Source organism: Phyllobates terribilis, unplaced genomic scaffold, assembly GCF_046119375.1.
Source record: "Phyllobates terribilis strain yellow unplaced genomic scaffold, ASM4611937v1 Scaffold_11__3_contigs__length_659146591, whole genome shotgun sequence".
Taxonomy (NCBI): Eukaryota; Metazoa; Chordata; class Amphibia; order Anura; family Dendrobatidae; genus Phyllobates; species Phyllobates terribilis.
The window spans coordinates 402687126-402707356 of NW_027362771.1; positions in this window are offsets into that span (position 1 = coordinate 402687126).

A 20231-nucleotide genomic window follows, 5' to 3' on the forward strand; every position below is an offset into this window, starting at 1 on the left:
CAAACATCTGCCCCAGCCGTCTGCTTAACCTCCGCTAGAGCCTAAAATTAAGGGGAACCCCACGCCAATTTTTTTAATAATAAATCCTTTAATTTAATACTAAATGACAAGTACAGTAACCAACACTATCACTGTACTTCATATATATGTGACTGACATGTTTCTATCTATCTAATCTATGTGTGAAGCTCTATTCTGTCTGTTCTAAATTGTCGGGTACCGCTGCTGAATTGCCGGCCGGCTTTTTTAAAGAGACGGTGCATGAAAACACTATTATTTTTTTTGATAAATCCTTTACGCTAAATGACAAGTACAGTAAGCAGCACTTTCACTGTACTTCGTATATATGTGGCTGACATGTTTATATCTATCTAATCTATGTGTGAAGCTCTATTCTTTCGGTTCTAATTTGTCGGGTACAGGTGTATGCCGCTGCTGAATTGCCGGCTTTTCATGTTTCACTGTTGGCACTGTTCCCATCGATTTGGGCAATCACTGTAATGCCACAACCACCATGGCTGTGGCATTACAGTGAGTGGCAGACAATCCCTGCATGATTGGTGCTCTAAATAGCGCCAGACATGCAGGACACGCTTTTGGTGCACGAACAGTTATCGAACATAACCTCGAACAGCCGAATTTTTTGCAAATCGTTCGGGTTCGTCGAACAACTCGAACACCGCCCAAAACAGCTCGAATTTGAGATTGGCGAACAGTTCTAGTCGAACACCGCTCATCTCTAATTAAGACTGAATTTCTTTATAACATAGATTTACTGTTAGATCAGGTCAGGGAACATTGCAGCAATCATAGGCAATTAGGAGAAATAGCAAGTATAAGATCAAAGATTCTTTAACTGGATAGGTTTCTAACAGGGGCAACATTCCACAAAGGCAATATCTCAAATCAGTCTCTGAATACTTTCATCTAAGGGGTAATGTCTCTCCTTGTGACATGCCTAAATCACCGATGTGAGGAGTCTTATAGGTCATGCAATGCTCCTCTGGAATATTACATATGCAAATTGCCTCTTTAGGGAGGAAGAGGAGTTGAACTCAAGTGCTACCTATTGAAGTAATAATCCTAAATTTACATATAGATTGATTTTTCCAGAAGAGCATTGCATGTCTTATAAGACTCTCACACTGGCGTGTCAGACATGTTACTCTCCACAAGGAGAGACGTTACACCTTAGACCACCATAAGACTTCCCCATAATGCCTACAGCTAACCCATCACATGCTATAGCACAGGCAATCAAGAGGGACAATCATAACCTGTACAAAAGCAGAGGCAGGGAATGCAGCCGTGGCTTTGTAATGAATCTGGATAGTGAGAGGATGGCATAGCTCACAGCTTGGGATAGAAATAAGGAGAGAAGGCTTCAAAACCCATAATTGACATTACAGATATAATACACAGTATGTGATAGGAGAACAGTGAAAATCAGCTACCATTCATTTACAAATAGCCTAGTCATATATATTGATGTTCCTTTGACATTCCTAAGGCTCTGTTTGCAAGAAAAAGCTAGAAAAGTATTCCATGCACTAATAAAAGTGCTTCATACATATTTTCACATCAATTGGAAGCTTCGGCAGACTTGCAAATTACCGCAAACAAATTGATTCAAATCAAATTTTTGGGAAAAATTTGTTGAAGCTTGCAAAGTCAAGTTTCAAAAGATTCACTCATCTTCACTATGTATTGGTCTCATAAATTTACAGTATAACTGCTCTTCAAGAGAGGCTGCAATGCACAAGTAGAAGATGAGTGTCCTACAAGGATCTAGTGGACAAGGGCAGTTGAGACATTAGCTCGTATACAATTACACCACTCTCAAATTTCATAAATGTTTTTTTCCATATCAGCTTCCGCTAATGTTTATTTTTCAATCTCATGTATAATGGCAGGTTCATAAAGCAGAAGGCAATAGTGTGCTGATACCAGAAAACATATTTATACTTATTTTAGCATGCAATGATGCACTCATGACTGCTGAATATAAAAGCAATTACTTTGTAAGCCAGAGTTATATCTGCTTCACATTAGCTAGTCCTGGCAGTGTAATGCTAATCAATCTTAACTATATAGAAATTATATGAAGAGATATATCAAGGACACATCTATAGCGCTTGATTGGAGTAAAAACACACCTTCTGGACCAAGCTAGAAGTAGATTTGGTATAGTCTGGTATCTGGTATGTTTGCTACATGGATAATATTTTATCTATCGTGATTTAGCGACCATACCAGACATTATTTTAATAGCAATTATATCAATTTACATTTTACTTTTTCTGCATATGGAAGTACAACACAGTTTTTTGATGTTAAATTGGAGAGGGATGAAGTGTGGGAAAAATGTGGCAAATACGAAACATGTGAACAAGCCTTCAGATAACATTCTTTCCCCAAGTATATAAAGAAGGCTCATCCAAAAAACTACATGACTATCGTAAAAAGGTTTATTTGGCAGTTGGGATGACAAATGTATGTAATTTTGTAGGCAAGAAAAAAAATAAGGAAATACCGCATGGTCGCAGTCACACCTTTGGTACTTTCATTAACTACGATTCACACCTTTTTATCTATAGTGTAGAGTGTAAAGCCTGTAATCTCTGTTATGTGGGATGTACAGGGAAAAAAAAAAACAACGTATATTTGAGCATATTGTAATGCAGCGGCTTGCGGCATTACTCTAATGGTCCAGGGTGTGTTCTGGCTGACCATGTACCTCTCCCTCAGAAGGACTGATCACATGACTGTAACATCAGTATAGGTCCTGTGTGCACTGAAGGACTGATCACATGACTGTGACATCATTGCAGGTCCTGTGTGCACTGAACGATATATAAATCCTGGTGCTTTTGAAACAGGGTGGAAGGCGTGAGGCCTGTTCCCCGTGTGTGGGACACCATTAGAGAGTGAGGCCTAGTGAGGCCTGGTAAAGCCGGGCAAAGCCTGAAAGGCAGAGGATGGATCCCTGTGTGTATAAGAGATCCCAATAGCCTTGGAGGGCAAGAGGTTTGGAAGACAAGAGTCCTGAAAGGCAGAGGCTTGATCCCTGTGTGTGTAAGAGATCCCAGTAGCCTTGGAAGGTATGAGGGCTGGAGACCCCCATCTGGGAAGCCGTAAAGCCACAGCTGTGGCAGAACAAAGCTGACTGAAGCAGCTATGACCCGGCAAAGGTAAAAACGCTGCGTTATATGGACATTGATATAGTTACTTTGCTGAAGGCCTGTAACTGGAGCCAAGTGGGCCTGTCTGCCACTTGAAAGGCTCTTGGATGTTATGTGTGTAAACATGCCGGTGAGCCACTGAGATGGACTGTGTGATAAGCAGTTATGAAGTGTAATAAACTGCTGGATTTCATGTTACTGGGAAACTTTGCATGTGTGCTTTAATTGACCCGGTGAAGCGAGTGTCCCTCAGCGTGATGACTAGCGCTGCCTTGCATGTGGTTGGAGAATGCGGGCAACTGCAGCTCGGTTGCTAGGGGCAACTGCAGCCCGGTTGCTAGGGGCAACTGCAGCCTGGTTGCTAGGGGTAACAGCACAGGATGACGAGTGTGGATACATGCATCTTGCTGTTGCTCGGCGGGGCCACGAAAATTTTCCGGGGAGAGCGGTGTGAAGTGTCTAGTGTGAATAGTGTACTGCGATGGCTGTGAACGGAGCAGCAAATGAAACTGAAGATATTGAGCAATTAAAGTGCCCGTTAAAACCGCAGCAGGTATTTGAGAAACGTCTACAGGACATGGTGCAGGAATGGCAGGAGCTGTTGGCACCGTATAGAATGGCGGCAGTGGACCATTCTGTGAACTCTCCGGGGGCGCCAGTATTGTCCCAGAGTGCCCGGGGAGGTGGTAAGAGATGTTGTGTAGTGGGTCCTAAGACTATTGCTGAGTTTTTTTGTAAAAATCCCCCTACCGATGTGGGTGTCCAAAAGAGGGTGGAGTCTCAAAAGGGGGCGGATTTTCAAAAGAACATGGAGTATAGAAAACCAAAATTTGTTACTGGTTGTGGGTTGGTATGGCCTAAAAATGACAATTTGACCGTTGATAACGGGGTAGCTCCAGTAGATGGGGTTGACGTCAAGGTGGGAGGTGACTTGTTGGTCCACGACACCATGGGGAGTGACACAGACCCCACAACTGACGGCGATGCTATGAAAGTAGAAAGAGAGTTCAGTCAGGAGGGGCTAGACGAGGGGAGAAAGTCCCCCTCTCGTCGTCGACGGCGCAAAGGCCACAAAATGGTTGCTCCTGTAGTCTTTGCTGAAAGTAAAAATGAAGAAAATGAAATGCTGTGTGCCTTTGTTCCAAGTGTGGATCCTCCTTTAGAGGCAGAAGAGGAGGTGACATTGCCAGTAGCAACCTCCGGTACAGTACTGAGACAGAAGGATCAGGATCTGACAGCCCTGAAAGAGGAGGTAGCCAGTCATGACCAAGAGCTGGAGCCTATCAGGCAGCAGTGTCAGAGTGACATGCAGCTACTATGAGAAAACCAGGAGAATGTGTCCTCAGACCAGCGGAGCCTGGAGTCTGAACGGCAGAAAATATACCAGGTTGTGAGGAACTTACAGTGAGAACTGTAGGAAAGCAGCAAGGAAGTTAACCAATGGAAGGAAATGTTCCAGGAAATTAAGGAGGACCGCCGCAAAACCAAGGAGGAGGTTTTTCAATTGGAGATTGACAAAGCGGAGTGTGAAGATGAGTTGTGCGAGGTGAAAGATCGTTTCACCCTGGTACAATTAGAGCTGTACCAAGTGAAGAAAGAGCTGTGTGAATCCAAGAAGGAGTATGGTGAACTCAGTGGGGAACTGCAACAAATTAAGAGAGACTATGAGGATCTCCTCAAGGTTAAGGAAATACTAGAGGATGATAAGGCGTATGCAGAGCACATGCGCCGAGTGGTTGAGACCACTCTGCAGGACACCCGTGATGAAAATGATGATCTCCGCAGAAAAACCCTAGGTCTGGAAGCTCAGGTGAAGGAGCTGCAGACGTTCTGTGATAATCTCCAGAGGGCAGAGACGTGCCTTAAGGAAAAAATCAGCAAGATGGAAGCTGAGCGGAAAAAGATGGAGGAGTCTATCGGATAAGCCACAGACCAGGGCCAGGAGTTGATCACTGGAGATGGGAGGTATGAAACAGATGCCTCCTTGAATAATGCGAGCTCGGACGATTCGGTGGATGTATGAGCCAAGATCAAGGAGCTCAAGGAGTCGCTTCAAGCCCATTTGAAGCAAGAGAAGCTTGAGAGACTGGCTGTGGAGAGCCGAGTGGGCGCATTGGAGACAGAGAGGTCTGAGAGAACTCTACTGTTAATGGAGCCGTTGAAGCAGGAAGAGCTTCAGAGATTTGCTGCTGAGAGGCGAGTAGCTGAGCTAGAGGAAGAAGTTTTCGAGCTCAAAGGGCACCTAGCAAAGTATCACTCAGTGAACGAGGCCTCCTTGGAGAAGGAAAAGGGCAAACAAGTTGCACTTACTCCTTTATACCATGAGAAAGTGGACCTGAGGAGAGCTAAGAGAGTGTTAACAGAAGATAAGTATGAAATGGAAGTGGTCAAGACGAAAATTCTTGAATTTGTAGCTGTGAGTCAGCTCAGGGGAAGCATACAGGGTGAAGAAGCTGAAAGTCAGTTGTCCCTGAAACCTGAGCCGGTTGATCGTCTGGAAACCACTGGTGAGACAGAAACGTCTCGGTACAAGTGCCTCATAGATGTACCCAAGGATTTGAGAGAAGAATGCACCAGTGAGTCCGTGCATGAAGAGTTTAAGAATGCCGTGGGAGCCTGTAAGGTGTACTTGACCTCAGGAGCTAGACAGCTGTTGGTCCTGTCCACAACCGAAATCACAGTGAAGAGGGTGGCTATCCTAAGTGACATGTACTGGCGATGTATTCGCACAAGGCGGGTTGTCCGGTTGAAGATGGAACAAGCCATTAGACAACTGGAGCTTATGAGAAAAGCTCAAAGTCTGCGTGAAGAGGTCATCCGGGTGTCTCATGCTCTGGTAAGAAAGCTCATTGGGAGAAATGGCCGAGCCATGCAGATGATGGTAAAGAAGTCTGGTGTGATGAAAGTAAGCAGTCTACGTGATCGACAGGACTGGATACCAGATGAAGACGGCATGGTGTCATTCTCCGCTGTAGGAACGGAAGAAAGTCTTGCATATATACGCATGCTGATGGAGTACCGAGTGACCTACCTGCGAGAGGTAAAACAGTTGAATCTCGTTAGACTGCGAGTGGAAAGACAGAATCGCCTGAGCAGCAGAAGATGGCAGCCGTCTAGAAATTGTGAGACAAGACAGAGAAAGGGCCCTTCAAATAATAGAACAGCTACAATAGAAGGTAGAGACTTTCCAAGATGTCCTGAGGATAGTGGGCGTGGGTTTAGAGGTAGAGAGACCTCCAGTAACTCAGGTCTGAGTGGCCCATACAAACAACGCAATAGAGTACGGGACAGTACGGAGTCGAACCGGACCTTAGATACCAGGGCATGTGAGTCACACTGCTGTATTGACCGCTGGGAGCGGGGGAGGTCTGACAAGGTTACGACTGACCGCTGGGAGCAGGGGAGGTCTGACAAGGTTACGACTGACCGCTGGGAGCGGGGGAGGTCTGACAAGGTTACGACCCGGAAATGTGACTTGAGGAAGTCAGTGACAATGACAGATGGTAGGTCCCTAAGGAATGGGCTAATGTCGATGACTAATGTTCCAGGGGATGAGCCGCGCAATTGTCAAGTACATGGTCTCTGTGTGAACTGTAGGTTATAATGTGATTATGTATATTATGTGTTCAACCCCACAAGTTTGAACAGAGGGGGGGATATGTAATGCAGTGGCTTGCGGCATTACTGTAATGGTCCAGGGTGTGTTCTGGCTGACCATGTACCTCTCCATCAGAAGGACTGATCACATGACTGTGACATCAGTATAGGTCCATTTGTGCACTGAAGGACTGATCACATGACTGTGAAATCATTGCAGGTCCTGTGTGCACTGAAGGATATATAAATCCTGGTGCTTTTGAAACAGGGTGTGGAAGGCGTGAGGCCTGTTTCCCGTGTGTGGGACACCGTTAGCGAGTGAGGCCTAGTGAGGCCTGGTAAAGCCGGGCGAAGCCTGAAAGGCAGAGGCTGGATCCCTGTGTGTATAAGAGATCCCAATAGCCTTGGAGGGCAAGAGGCTTGGAAGACAAGAGTCCTGAAAGGCAGAGGATGGATCCCTGTGTGTGTAAGAGATCCCAGTAGCCTTGGAAGGTACAAGGGCTGGAGACCCCCATCTGGGAAGCCGTAAAGCCACAGCTGTGGCAGAACAAAGCTGACTGAAGCAGCTACGACCCAGCAAAGGTAAAAACGCTGTGTTATATGGACATTGATATAGTTACTTCGCTGAAGGCCTGCAACTCGAGCCAAGTGGGCCTGTCTGCCACTTGAAAGGCTCTTGGATGTTATGTGTGTAAACATGCCGGTGAGCCACTGAGATGGACTGTGTGATAAGCAGTTATGAAGTGTAATAAACTGCTGGATTTCATGTTACTGGAAAACGTTGTGTAGCGCCCCGAGGGTTCGGCCGCTACAGGGGTATTGCACCTTAACCAGAGGTGTGATATTCCACTCCCGGGTAAGGATGGAGTATGGACCAGGGCTCAGTTAGCTGTATGCATCACACACACCCCATTTCCGTGGGACAGCTCAACGGTGCTCCCATTTATACAGTAATGCAGGCACGACAGACCATGTCCCTGGCTGGAGTGGGGAGGGGGGAGGAAAACCTAGTGATGTAGGAGCAGAAGGGGACGGTTTCTGAGCAAAGGTAGGAGCTCATTGGGTGCTGGTCACCTGAGCTCACACACAGAGGGGAGGTATAAAAGGTGGGCACCATCTTAGGACAGGGGTCAGTCAGTCATGTCAGTTCAGAGTGAGAGGAGAAGACAGGGAGCGGAGGCTCTGTAGGAGCTCTGCTCAAAGGCAGGCCTAGGGTGAAGGCCGGAGCCTGGGAGGAGAAGGAGAAGTAGGCCTGGAGAAGAGGCTGAGGGAAGGAGGAGAAGAAGGAACAGGAAAGGAGAAGGAGTGACAGAGAAACAGAAGGGCTCAGAAACAAGAAGGCAGAGGGGACCCTAAGGACCAACGTGAAATCGGGTGACGGGTCAGGCAAGAAAAGGGTACCGGATCCCAAATTGGTGGAGGTAAATTATCCCTCAGCCAAGAACCGGAGGTCGTGATCATCACTTGGTGCGACCCCCTGCTAAACCTTGCTAGGAAGGCACCATATAGGATAGCGGGAAACGGGGCCCACGTTTACCCGCATAGATCCGCTGCAGCTGGACAAAAGCTTGGTCACTGGTGGGGCACGAGCCAGAGGAAGGATAGAAGGGAGTCCTGTGCCATACTCCTGAATTGCCTGGGGGTTGACCGAGCCCCTCACCTGGTGGACGCAGCACGGCTTGGGCAGTCACTACCTGTACAGAAGTGGCTTGGAGTATACGAACTGTGAGTAAAAGACCCTGGACTGCAACACGTTGTCTTTGTGCTTTTTACTTCGCCAGCACTAACGGTACTGGGACTCCCTGCACCATCACTCCCACCATCTACACCTCGCAGCCCTGAGGCTACACTGCTCCCGTGGGGAGTCGTACTATTCCCTGCTGCACCCACAACACCAGCCTCAGCGGTCTGCACTGCAGCGGCGGTTAGCCCTGACCGCAATCCACGGGTGGCGTAGTCGGACATTGCAAAGCACATAGTAGACTACCACTGGTCTGACCACCCTGAGCCATGGACCGGGTTGCCACTACTACCCCCATCATTACACTGAAGCCCGGTTCCGAGTGCCCCAAGGCCCAGGGGGCGAGTCAGTTGCATGTGTGCTTTAATTGACCCGGTGAAGTGAGTGTCCCCCAGTGTGATGACTAGCGCTGCCTTGCAAAATATACAGTATTAACAAAGAAAATAAAACATACTTAAAAAATTACAAATAGTCTAACATTTTGAATTTAAAAAATTACATTTTGCTCATTTATTGATAAAGATGTTGCAACTATGTTCATATGTGTTAGAAAACATTTACTTTATTTGTTTATACCAAATATTCTAAATATAATTATTGATCAGTATCTTCACTTTTGATTTGTTTTAAATTGCATCCTCTATTGTATTGTACTATACTTTAAGACTAAGGACATGAAGATAGCACCGGAAACACGTCAGAGTGTTTGTACCATGTACTGCAATGGAGTTTTAATTAATTTGGAAGAAAGATATCGTACTGTGATGTGTCTTGATCTTTTCTTTGTTGCATAAAAGCTTGTTTTAAAAAATGTTTTTCTTTCAAAAGCATGCTGGTACATTTTGAACAACAGTCTTGATAAAAGGTGGGCTAGCGTAAGATGTGCCAAATCTATCAAGAGGACAGGGGCTGGTGTACATTTCTGGCATCTAAAGATTAGTGGATCTTTTGAAATTTGAATTCTCCCACTTTGCTAAATTTTCCAAGAAAATGTGAATTGCGGCCAATAAATTAGCTGCAAATAGCATAATTAAAAAGCCTTTAATTGCCTGGAAAAAAAACATTAAAACACTCTGAATTTCCCTTGGAGTCTACTGAATCTCTTTTGTGTTTTGTAATGCAAACACAGCCTTTTTAATGTTTCAGTGACTTCAATCCATCTGGCCAGGGGAAAATGGAAAGTAATCAGTAGTAACCTAACCAGCAGCCTATTTAACCATACACAGCAGTTTCAGACTTTGTAGGATACCTATATTCTATCAACCGTCCAAAAAATTATTATTATTTTTTTTTTGGGGGGGGGGGGCAGATGAATGCCATGCTATTGTGTATGAGCAGAAGGTGCAAATGGTGTGTTTTTGCACAGGCAGTCCAAAAATTATACCTATAATTTGGAAGACTAAACGGGTGTTTTGAACTTGAAGACGTTATTGTTTCTCAACTATAATTTAAAAATTATCCCTTTTTGGTGGTCTGAAACTGGTTTACTAATCACAAAATACTTAGGCAATTACACATGCTTTTTCTCAAACCTTCCAATAAATCGCCCCCTTTCATAGGGTGACAAAACTGGAGTTCTGTTTGCAAACTGTAGAAGCTATGGTTTGTTGTCACCAAGCGTTTCCAAATGCTGGCATTATTTTGGGATCAGATTTATGCTTTTATAGACATTTAGCAGCATCAGTAGCACTTTCTAGCACTTTGAAACTCAGTGGGTAGCTAGGAAGTATGTGGCTGGCATGGCTGTGCAGTGGTATTGACTGGAAAAGGATGATGGAGAGTTCAGGCATGCAAGCAGATGCGTGACATTTTATGGTCAGAAAAGGCAGCTCCAGCAGCAGCAATATGACAAATAGATCACATAATGGACATGGAGTAGATGATTGGCTAAGTGTGGCCCTTCGGCACTCGAAGTAGCAGAATGGTATAGAAAACAGACTATGGACAGGCAGGCAGGTGGTATCATTGACATGAACCGTAAATGACTGAAAGTTGTCACTGAATCACTGCTGATGCATTTTGACAAATGTTAGGTTTTCCATTCTTTCACCTACTCCTCTTGTGTGTGATGAAGCCATCGGTTCCTCTGAACAACCTCCCTAACATTACATTGGAGGCTGGGTACGATAGTGCACCAAAAGCAATCTTGGCCAGTTTTAGCCTTTGGTCCACTGCTAGATATCTCTAGCAGGGTCGGCGTCAGCACCCGGCGCACCCGGGCAAGTGCCGGGGCCCTGAGCAGGCAGGGGGGCCCACTGGCGGTCGCGCACCCCGCTGGGCTATGGGCGGAGGAGAGCGGTGTCAGCGCCCGCCATTCTCCGACGCTTGCTCAGGGCCCCGGTAGCCGGATACTTACCTCTCCCCTTGCCTCCACAGATCTGCTGTCTTCCTGCTCTGCGCTCCCTGTGACGTCTCAGGTCAGAGGGCGCGGTGACGTCTCTCCACCGCGCGCTCCCCTGAACCGTCACAGGGAGCGCAGTGCGGGACGACGCCGGCAACGCTGGAGTCCGGACCCGAGTAGCGGGCAGCAGGTGAGGAGGAGGGAGGTGAGTATTTTATTTTTTATTTTTTTTAATGTATGGAGGCATGGGGCATAATATGGGGTGGTGACATCCTGCATGGGGCATTATAAAGAGAGGGGGGGGTGACATCCTGCATGGGGCATTATAAAGAGAGGGGGGGTGACATCCTTCATGGGGCATTATAAAGAGAGGGGGGGTGACATCCTGAATGGGGCATTATAAAGAGAGGGGGGGTGACATCCTGCATGGGGCATTATAAAGAGAGGGGGGGTGACATCCTGCATGGGGCATTATAGAGAGAGGGGGTGACATCCTGCATCGGGCATTATAGAGAGAGGGGGTGACAGCCTGCATGGGGCATTATAGAGAGAGGCGGTGACAGCCTGCATGGGGCCTTATAAAGAGGGGGGTACATCCTGTATGGGGCATTATAAAGAGAGGGGGTGACATCCTGCATGGGGCATTATAAAGAGAGGGGTGACAGCCTGCATGGAGCATTATAAGGTGGGGAACAGTCTGCATGGGGCATTATAAGGGGGGTGGGGGGACAGCCTTCATAGTGCATTATGTGGGGGGAACAGCCTGCATGGAGCATTATAAGGGGGGGCAGCCTGTATGGGGCATTATGTGGGGGGTAACAGCCTGCATGGAGCATTATAAGGGGGGGACAGCCTGTATGGGGCATTATGTGGGGGGTAACAGCCTGCATGCAGCATTATATGGAGGCCAGTATCCTGTATGGAGCGTTATAAGGGGACCAGTATCCTGTATGGAGTGTTATATGGGGGCCAGTATCCTGTATGGAGCTTTATAAGGGGACCAGTATCCTGTATGGAGCGTTATATGGGGGCCAGTATTCTGTATGGAGCCTTATATGGGGCCCAGGATTCCGCATGGAGCCTTATATGGAGGCCAGTATTCTGTATGGAGCCTTATATGGGGGCCAGTATTCCATATGGAGCCTTATATGGAGGCCAGTATTCCGTATGGGGCCTTATATGGGGCCCAGTATTCCGTATGGGGCCTTATATGGGGGCCAGTATTCTGTGTGGAGCGATTCGCTGGTTTCTGAGCTATTGTGGAATTTACAATAGATATCGCTCATGTAATGTAAGAAGTGAAATCTTTGCATTGTACTATATATATATATTTCTCTGCGGTATCTGTGCATCATGAATCGTGGTATGTATTAAAAGGACCCACTGAGACTCTTTCGCCGGGGGCCAGAAAAACCTGGAGCTGGCCCTGATCTCTAGGATATCTGTTTGAGAAAGGCACAGTTCAGATAAGACTGAGCCTGGTAGTTTAGGGGGTGCAACTCTGTTTGCTGATGTGCATCAGTTACAATAGTTGCATTGGCAAATGAAAAATCTTGTTCTTCATGTCATGTGTATTGTATTTGGTGCTGCTGCTACCTTGGTTATTTATAAAATTGCTAATTTTGTGAAAGAATATTGGACTCATGGAAGTAAAATTATTTTGATTTGATAATTTTAAACAATTGTACCCTTTCTCACAATCATGATCAGGGTGCTACTGGGAAAATTCATCCTAGATGCAGTTACAATAAAATTGAATGTCCACAAAATTTAGATAGCAGGAGCATTCATTGCATGTTGTAGTGAAAAACTGATACATGTAGGAAGATATATTTGTTGTTGAAAAAAAATTGCATGTTGTGCGAAACCTGGCAGGGATGGCTTATTAGTACAATAAATTATGATGGCTAGCTAACTTCCATTAAGTCTGAGTGCACACGATTTTTTTTTTGCAAAAGGGAGTACAATCCAGGTGGTTTGACATTAATTGATTGTGGTGAACTTGGACATGTGTGAGTACAATTTCCATGTAATTGGATGATTGAACACATGTTTTTAGAGCACACAAAAGGAAAAATGTTGATGTAATGGAGGTAGAGGAGAAAGTGTATGGGAAGCAATAGATGAGGATGATGATTGGGCTGATGACAATGACAAGGCACTACTTGCAGGTGCAGACTGGTTATCAGAAAGAAGATCATGAGGAAAGAGAACAGCTTCAACCTTTCTAATTTTGATGGCCAGTTTGCTTTCCCCACATGAGCAGAAGCCATTTCATGTGCTGACAGAGTGGCATAGTTCCTAGTCAATGTGTCGATGATAGAATGTACCCGGAACATTTTCCAACAACACAGCTTGTAACAGATTTGTCTTTCAGCAATGTGGAAAACTACACTTAGGACTCACTACCACCATGACTACCACCAGATTTGTGGTTTTTTGCCCCTGAGGAAGCTACATGGTTCAGTAGCGATACGCATGGGGTTGCCAGTACCCCTCCTTGCCTCACTACTCAGGTTTCTTATTTGATCTTACTGTGGTTTATCTGGCTTTCCATCCAGTCATCTTACTCCTTAGTGATTGCAATTTGATTGCACTGAGCGTCTGTGCCTCAATACATCTTTTCTCACAGGAACCACAGGGCTGATGCACATATTTTGCATGCACTTGCATCTAATATAGTAGGACTTCAGGATTTTTACACTTTCTAGCATTTGCACTTTATTACTCTTTTATGTACTCTGTATCCTCATTTAATGGTATCTAATATAGCAGGTACCTTAGGAGTGAGTGAAGATCTCTTAGCATTTGCACTTTACTTGTTGTGCACACTGTAACCTTTTGAGGTCTCAGGTTAACCATATTCCATCAATGGTAGTTATACTTTTGATATAAAGACTGTGTGGTTTGCTTCTTCAGACTGAGTATTCTAAACATTTATATTATGTAACACCCGTTTTTTGTTTGGCATGGGTAGCATTTTGGCTTTATTGTCAGGCCAACATGGTATATCATCTTTTTGTTGGCTGTTTTTAATTGGTTTTAGATGTCCTTGTTATCTGTATTAATCATGCTTAATAAAAATAGTGAATTTTCTTAAATTCTTGTGAGATCCCCGTCTTTTGCATACTTCTCTTCTTTTTGGTTCATACCACCAGAGTTTTCAAGCATTGTTAAACCTCCTATATCAACAACAGTCACAACATAGCTGATCGCAAGCAGATTTTGCCCCAGATGCTGATTTAACCACACATCGCCTACACTGCTTATTTCTGAGGTCAATAACCTCCTCCTCTAAAGACATCACCTCATTGATACCCCTGTCTAGTTCCCAGCTTTTGTCCAAAACAGAATAATCATCATTGTCATAAGAAAAACAATGGTGTGCTTTTCTTATTTTCATAAACTTGTAAAAAACTCATGAAAGAATAAAGTTACGTTAAAACCAAGCACACCATTGTTTTTCTTATGAAATTCTCAATAAGTTTGATGCGTCACATGACCCTCTTCCCATTGAAAAATATAAAGTTGGATCCAAAATATCCAACTTCAAAATGGCCACCATGGTCACCACCCATCGGGAAAAGTTTCCCCCCTCCCATATACTAATGTGCCACAAACAGGAAGTGAATATCACCAACCATTCCCATTTAATTTAGGTGTATCCATTTAAATGGCCCACCCTGCAGAAATAGGTAGTTGAAAAGTACATGTCAGTAACTGGTGTCGCTGTCAAATAACATTGTCCTATGGTGATTGAGATGAGTGATGTGCCATACATTTCATAATACCCTCAACTTCTTTCCAACTAATACATTTGCCGGAGGTAAATGGGGCCAATACTGAGTACTACTACCTGGATGGTTGGAGCAAGTGGCAGTTGTGGAGCTGCTGCTGCTTATAGTTCTCAAATTCTTAGCTGTGGTAAGTTTTTTTCTTTTTTCTTTTAGCATGACTATTGCCACTTTCTTTCACCGTATATTTTATGCAACACTATAATTAACTTATCTCAATTTTACTGTGGCGCCCTGCGGGTCCAGTTGCCATGGAGGTACTGCATCTCATCCAGAGGTGTGGTACCCCACTCTCAGGTAAGGAGGGAGCACTACTCGGGACCCAACCACTCACATCCAACACTACACCACTTCATAAGGGAAGGTCCAGATAGCTCCTAAGGGAGAGCACAGGCCTGGTCCCTGTCAGGAGGGTGGAACTAAGCAGAGGAGGTGGGTGGAGGAAGTATTTTAGAGGAGCACTGAAGGTAGAGTATAAAAAGCAGGGTAGAAACATCGAGAAGTTAGTTCTGCTCAGGGGAGCAAGGGAGGACCGTGTGAAGTAAGGTCCAGACAGCGAGGGGGCCCAGTGGAAGGGGCCCAGGAGGAGAATGAGGAGAGAACACTGGAGCAGTGAGAGGGGCTCCAGAGAGAGGAGGGATCCTAGGGGCAAGGGAAGAGCAGAGTCCACCCATGCGCCCAAGTTCACGCTGACCGTGAAAGGATTAGGCCGCAGTAGGGGACCAGCCCCATACTAGTGGAGTACTTCAAGGCTCAGCTAGCAAACCGGAGGTTGCGGTATCTTCATGTGCCGTAGCCAAAATCCCGTGACTACCCCAATAGAACCAACCGGCCCGGCTACCGAGTACACCACGGCCCCAGGGGGCACATCATAACTAACCCCAATTACTCCCCTCTTCAAGAAATACTAGATAGGTAGGTATCCATCCAAAAAGCCAGAACTGCAACAGGGTTTGCAAAAAACAAACATGCACATTTATATAACAATAGCGATGTTGAGACAGCAATAAGATTCAATAATATGTGGATGCACAAATGGCAAATGTGGAATGATTTCTTCTCTCAAGCAAAATCCAAGTAAAAGACGGTGGTTCAGCACCCAGTAATGATCAAATTATTCTTTAGCTAAAAGTATTGCAAAAAAAATGCAAAAACTCAGTATGGTCATTCACTTGTGACAAGCACACTTTTTCTGACTGACACTGACCAGATCTTTTTTTCTTGTTGGCATGCTGATTTCTAATGCACAAAAAATCTTTAATTAAAATATAGCAGATCAGTCATACTGACACTACTGCTGCGACCTCTCCTATCTTTTTCTCTCCCCTCAATTGAAGTACTTGAAATAACTTGCATTCTGCTAAACATTTTCTGAAGTATTTGTCTAATGTTTTAGGGATTTCTCTCCCTACATCTACTCCTGAGGTGTGAGCTCTAACATCCTCTGAATATCATGAATCAGCCTAAAATGTCTGCTACATTCCTTGTCTTGGCTCTGATAGACCTTCCTGATTGGCTGCAGTATTCCATGTGATAGCTGAAAGTCATTTTGGGAAACCTTACGTGGCTATGCCTGAGGTCATGTAAAACTCATATGATGACTAAAGCAATCTTCTGCAAAGTGTAACATGTCAGCGGTTATTTTTTGGGCGATTCGTCTGAATAAAATTGCAAATTTATTTATTTTTTTAAAATGAATACTTATTTTTCATTGTTTCAAAACAAAAGCAATCACAAACAACTGTTATATATACAGTGCCTTGTGAAAATATTTGGCCCGCTTGAACTTTTCTACCTTTTGCCACATTTCTGGCTTTAAACATAAAGATATAAAATTCTAATTTTTTTGGGAAGAATCAACAACAAGTGGGACACAATCATGAAGTGAAACGAAATTTATTCGATATTTTAAACTTTTAAAAAAAATTAAAAACTGAAAAGTGGGGCGTGCAATATTATTTGGCCCCCTCGAGTTAATACTTTGCAGCGCCGCCTTTTGCTGCGATTACTGCTGCAAGTTGCTTGGGGTATGTCTCTTTCAGTTTTGCACATCGAGAGGCAGAAATTCTTGCCCATTCTTCCTTGTAAAACAGCTCGAGCTCAGTGAGGTTGGATGGAGGGCGTTTGTGAACAGCAGTTTTCAGCTCTTTCCACAGATTCTCGATTGGATTCAGGTCTGGACTTTGACTTGGCCATTCTAACACCTGGATACGTTTATTTTTGAACCATTCCATTGTAGATTTTGCTTTATGTTTGGGATCATTGTCTTGTTGGAAGATAAATCTCCGTCCCAGTCTCAGGTCTTTTGCAGACCCCAACAGGTTTTCTTCCAGAATGGTCCTGTATTTGGCTCCGTCCATCTTCCCATCAATTTTAACCATTTTCCTTGTCCCTGCTGAAGAAAAGCAGGCCCAAACCATGATGCTGCCACCACCATGTTTGACAGTGGAGATGGTGTTTTGAGGGTGATGAGCTGTGTTGCTTTTACGCCAAACATATCGTTTTGCATTGAGGCCAAAAAGTTTGATTTTGGTTTCATCTGACCAGAGCACCTTATTCCACATGTTTGGTGTGTCTCCCAGGTGGCTTGTGGCAAACTTCAAACAAGACTTTTTATGGATATCTTTGAGAAATGGCTTTCTTCTTGCCACTCTTCCATAAAGGCCAGATTTGTGCAGAGTACGACTGATTGTTGTCCTATGGACAGACTCTCCCACTTTATCTGTAGATCTCTGCAGTTCATCCAGAGTGATCATGGGCCTTTTGGCAGTCTTCTTGTTCGAGATTAAAGTTTAGAGGGACGGCCGGGTCTTGGTAGATTTGCAGTGGTCTGATACTCCTTCCATTTCAATATGATCGCTTGCACAGTGCTCCTTGAGATGTTTAAAACTTGGGAAATCTTTTTGTATCCAAATCCGGCTTTAAACTTCACCACAACAGTATCTCGGACCTGCCTGGTGTGTTCCTTGGTCTTCATGATGCTCTCTGCACTTGAAACAGAACCCTGAGACTATCACAGAGCAGGTGCATTTATACTGAGACATGATTACACACAGGTAGATTGTATTTATCATTACCAGTCATTTAGGACAATATTGGATCATTCAGAGATCCTCACTGAACTTCTGGAGTGAGTTTGCTGCACTGAAAGTAAAGGGGCCGAATAATATTGCACGCCCCACTTTTCAGTTTTTAATTTTTTAAAAAGGTTTAAAATATCCAATAAATTTCGTTCCACTTCAGGATTGTGTCCCACTTGTTGTTGATTCTTCCAAAAACATTAGACTTTTATATCTTTATGTTTGAAGGCAAAAATGGGGCAAAAGGTAGAAAAGTTCAAGGGGACCAAATACAGTTAGGTCCATATATATTTGGACAGAGACAACATTTTTCTAATTTTGGTTCTAGACATTATCACAATGAATCTTAAACAAAACAATTCAGATGCAGTTGAAGTTCAGACTTTCAGCTTTCATTTGAGGGTATCCACATTAAAATTGGATGAAGGGTTTAGGAGTTTCAGCTCCATAACATGTGCCACCCTGTTTTTAAAGGGACAAAAAGTAATTGGACAGATTAAATAATTGTAAATAAAATGTTCATTTCTAGTACTTGGTTGAAAACCCTTTGTTGGCAATGACTGCCTGAAGTCTTGAACTCATGGACATCACCAGACGCTGTGTTTCCTCCTTTTTGATGCTCTGCCAAGCCTTCACTGCAGTGGGTTTTAGTTGCTGTTCGTTTGTGGGGCTTTCTGTCTGAATTTTAGTCTTTAACAAGTGAAATGCATGCTCAATTGGGTTCAGATCAGGTGACTGACTTGGCCATTCAAGAATATTCCACTTCTTTGCTTTAATAAACTCCTGGGTTGCTTTGGCTTTATGTTTTGGGTCATTGTCCATCTGTAGTAGGAAATGACGACCAATCAGTTTGGCAGCATTTGGCTGGATCTGAGCAGACAGTATGGCTCTGAATACATCAGAATTCATTCGGCTGCTTCTGTCCTGTGTCACATCATCAATAAACACTAGTGACACAGTGCAACTGGTAGCCATGCATGCTCAAGCCATCACACTGCGTCCGCCGTGTTTTACAGATGATGTGGTATGCTTTGGATCATGAGCTGTACCACGCCTTCGCCATACATTTCTCTTTCCATCATTCTGGTAGAGGTTGATCTTGGTTTTATCTGTCCAAAGAATGTTCTTCCAGAAATGTGCTGGCTTTTTTAGATGTTTTTTAGCAAATAGCAGTCTAGGCTTTTTCTTTTTGATGCTTATGAGTGGCTTGCACCGTGCAGTGAACTCTCTGTATTTACTTTCATGCAGTCTTCTCTTTATGGTAGATTTGGATATTGATACACCTACCTCCTGTAGAGTGTTGTTCACTTGGTTGGCTGTTGTGAAGGGGTTTCTCTTCACCATGGAGATTATTCTACGATCATCCACCACTGTTGTCTTCCGTGGGTGCCCAGGTCTTTTTGCATTGATGAGTTCACCAGTGCTTTCTTTCTTTTTCAGGATGTACCAAAATGTAGATTTTGCCACTCCTAATATTGTAGCAATTTCTCAGATGAGTTTTTTCTGTTTTTGCAGCTTAAGGATGTCTTGTTTCACCTGTGTAACGGGTCTGGGAGGCGGAACCTCTGAGCTACTACACAAGGGGGCGGTCCTTGTAAGGGAGTGGGTGGCGACCAGGCAGGCAGTCACAGCAGGTGACCGGGACAGTCTCTAGAAGAACGGGCAGATGGTCACGGCAAGTGACCGGGGCAGTCTCTGGGTGAACGGGCAGATGGTCACGGCAAGTGACCGGGGCAGTCTCTGGGTAAAGGGTTGGTACGACCTGTGGCGGCTGATGGTAGACGTGAGCTCCCAGGTGAGCAGGCGAGAGTCTCTGGATAAACGGGTGGTCACAGTATGTGACGGCGGAGCCTCCAGGAAGACCAACAGACAGGCGGCAGATGAGCGCTCCCAGGTGAGTGTGCAGAAGTCTCTGGACAGGGGGGTGGTCACAGCACGTGACGGCAGAGCATCCAGGTAGGCTAGCAGACAGGCAGCAGATGAGCGCTCCCAGGTGAGCGGGCAGGAGTCACTGGACAGGCAGGTAGTCACAGCACGTGACGGCAGAGCCTCCAGGTAGGCTAGCAGGCAGGTAGCAGATGTGCACTCCCAGGTGAGCGGGCAAGCTGGTCCATAGACAGACTGACAAGAGTTGGAAGGCAGACCGTCGGACCTCAGGCAAGCAGGCAGGTAGTTGATGTGCGCTCCCAGGTGAGCGGGCAAGCTGGTCCTTAGACAGACTGACAGGAGTAGTAAGGCAGACCGTCGGACCTCAGGCTAGCAGGCAGGTAGCAGAATATCAGGCAGGAATAAGACAGCAAGCTGGCAGGAATCTGGCAGGTATCTGGCAGGTAACTGGCAACGGGACCTGAGGGCTGAAGCAGAGTAGTGAACAGTGCAACAACATTGCTCGGGCACCTCCATTTTGGAGGAGGTGCCTTATATATGGTGAAGTCCTCCGGCCATTGGCCGGGGACTCCTTAGGACGGCGCGCGTGGCCCCTTTAAGAGGTAGGGA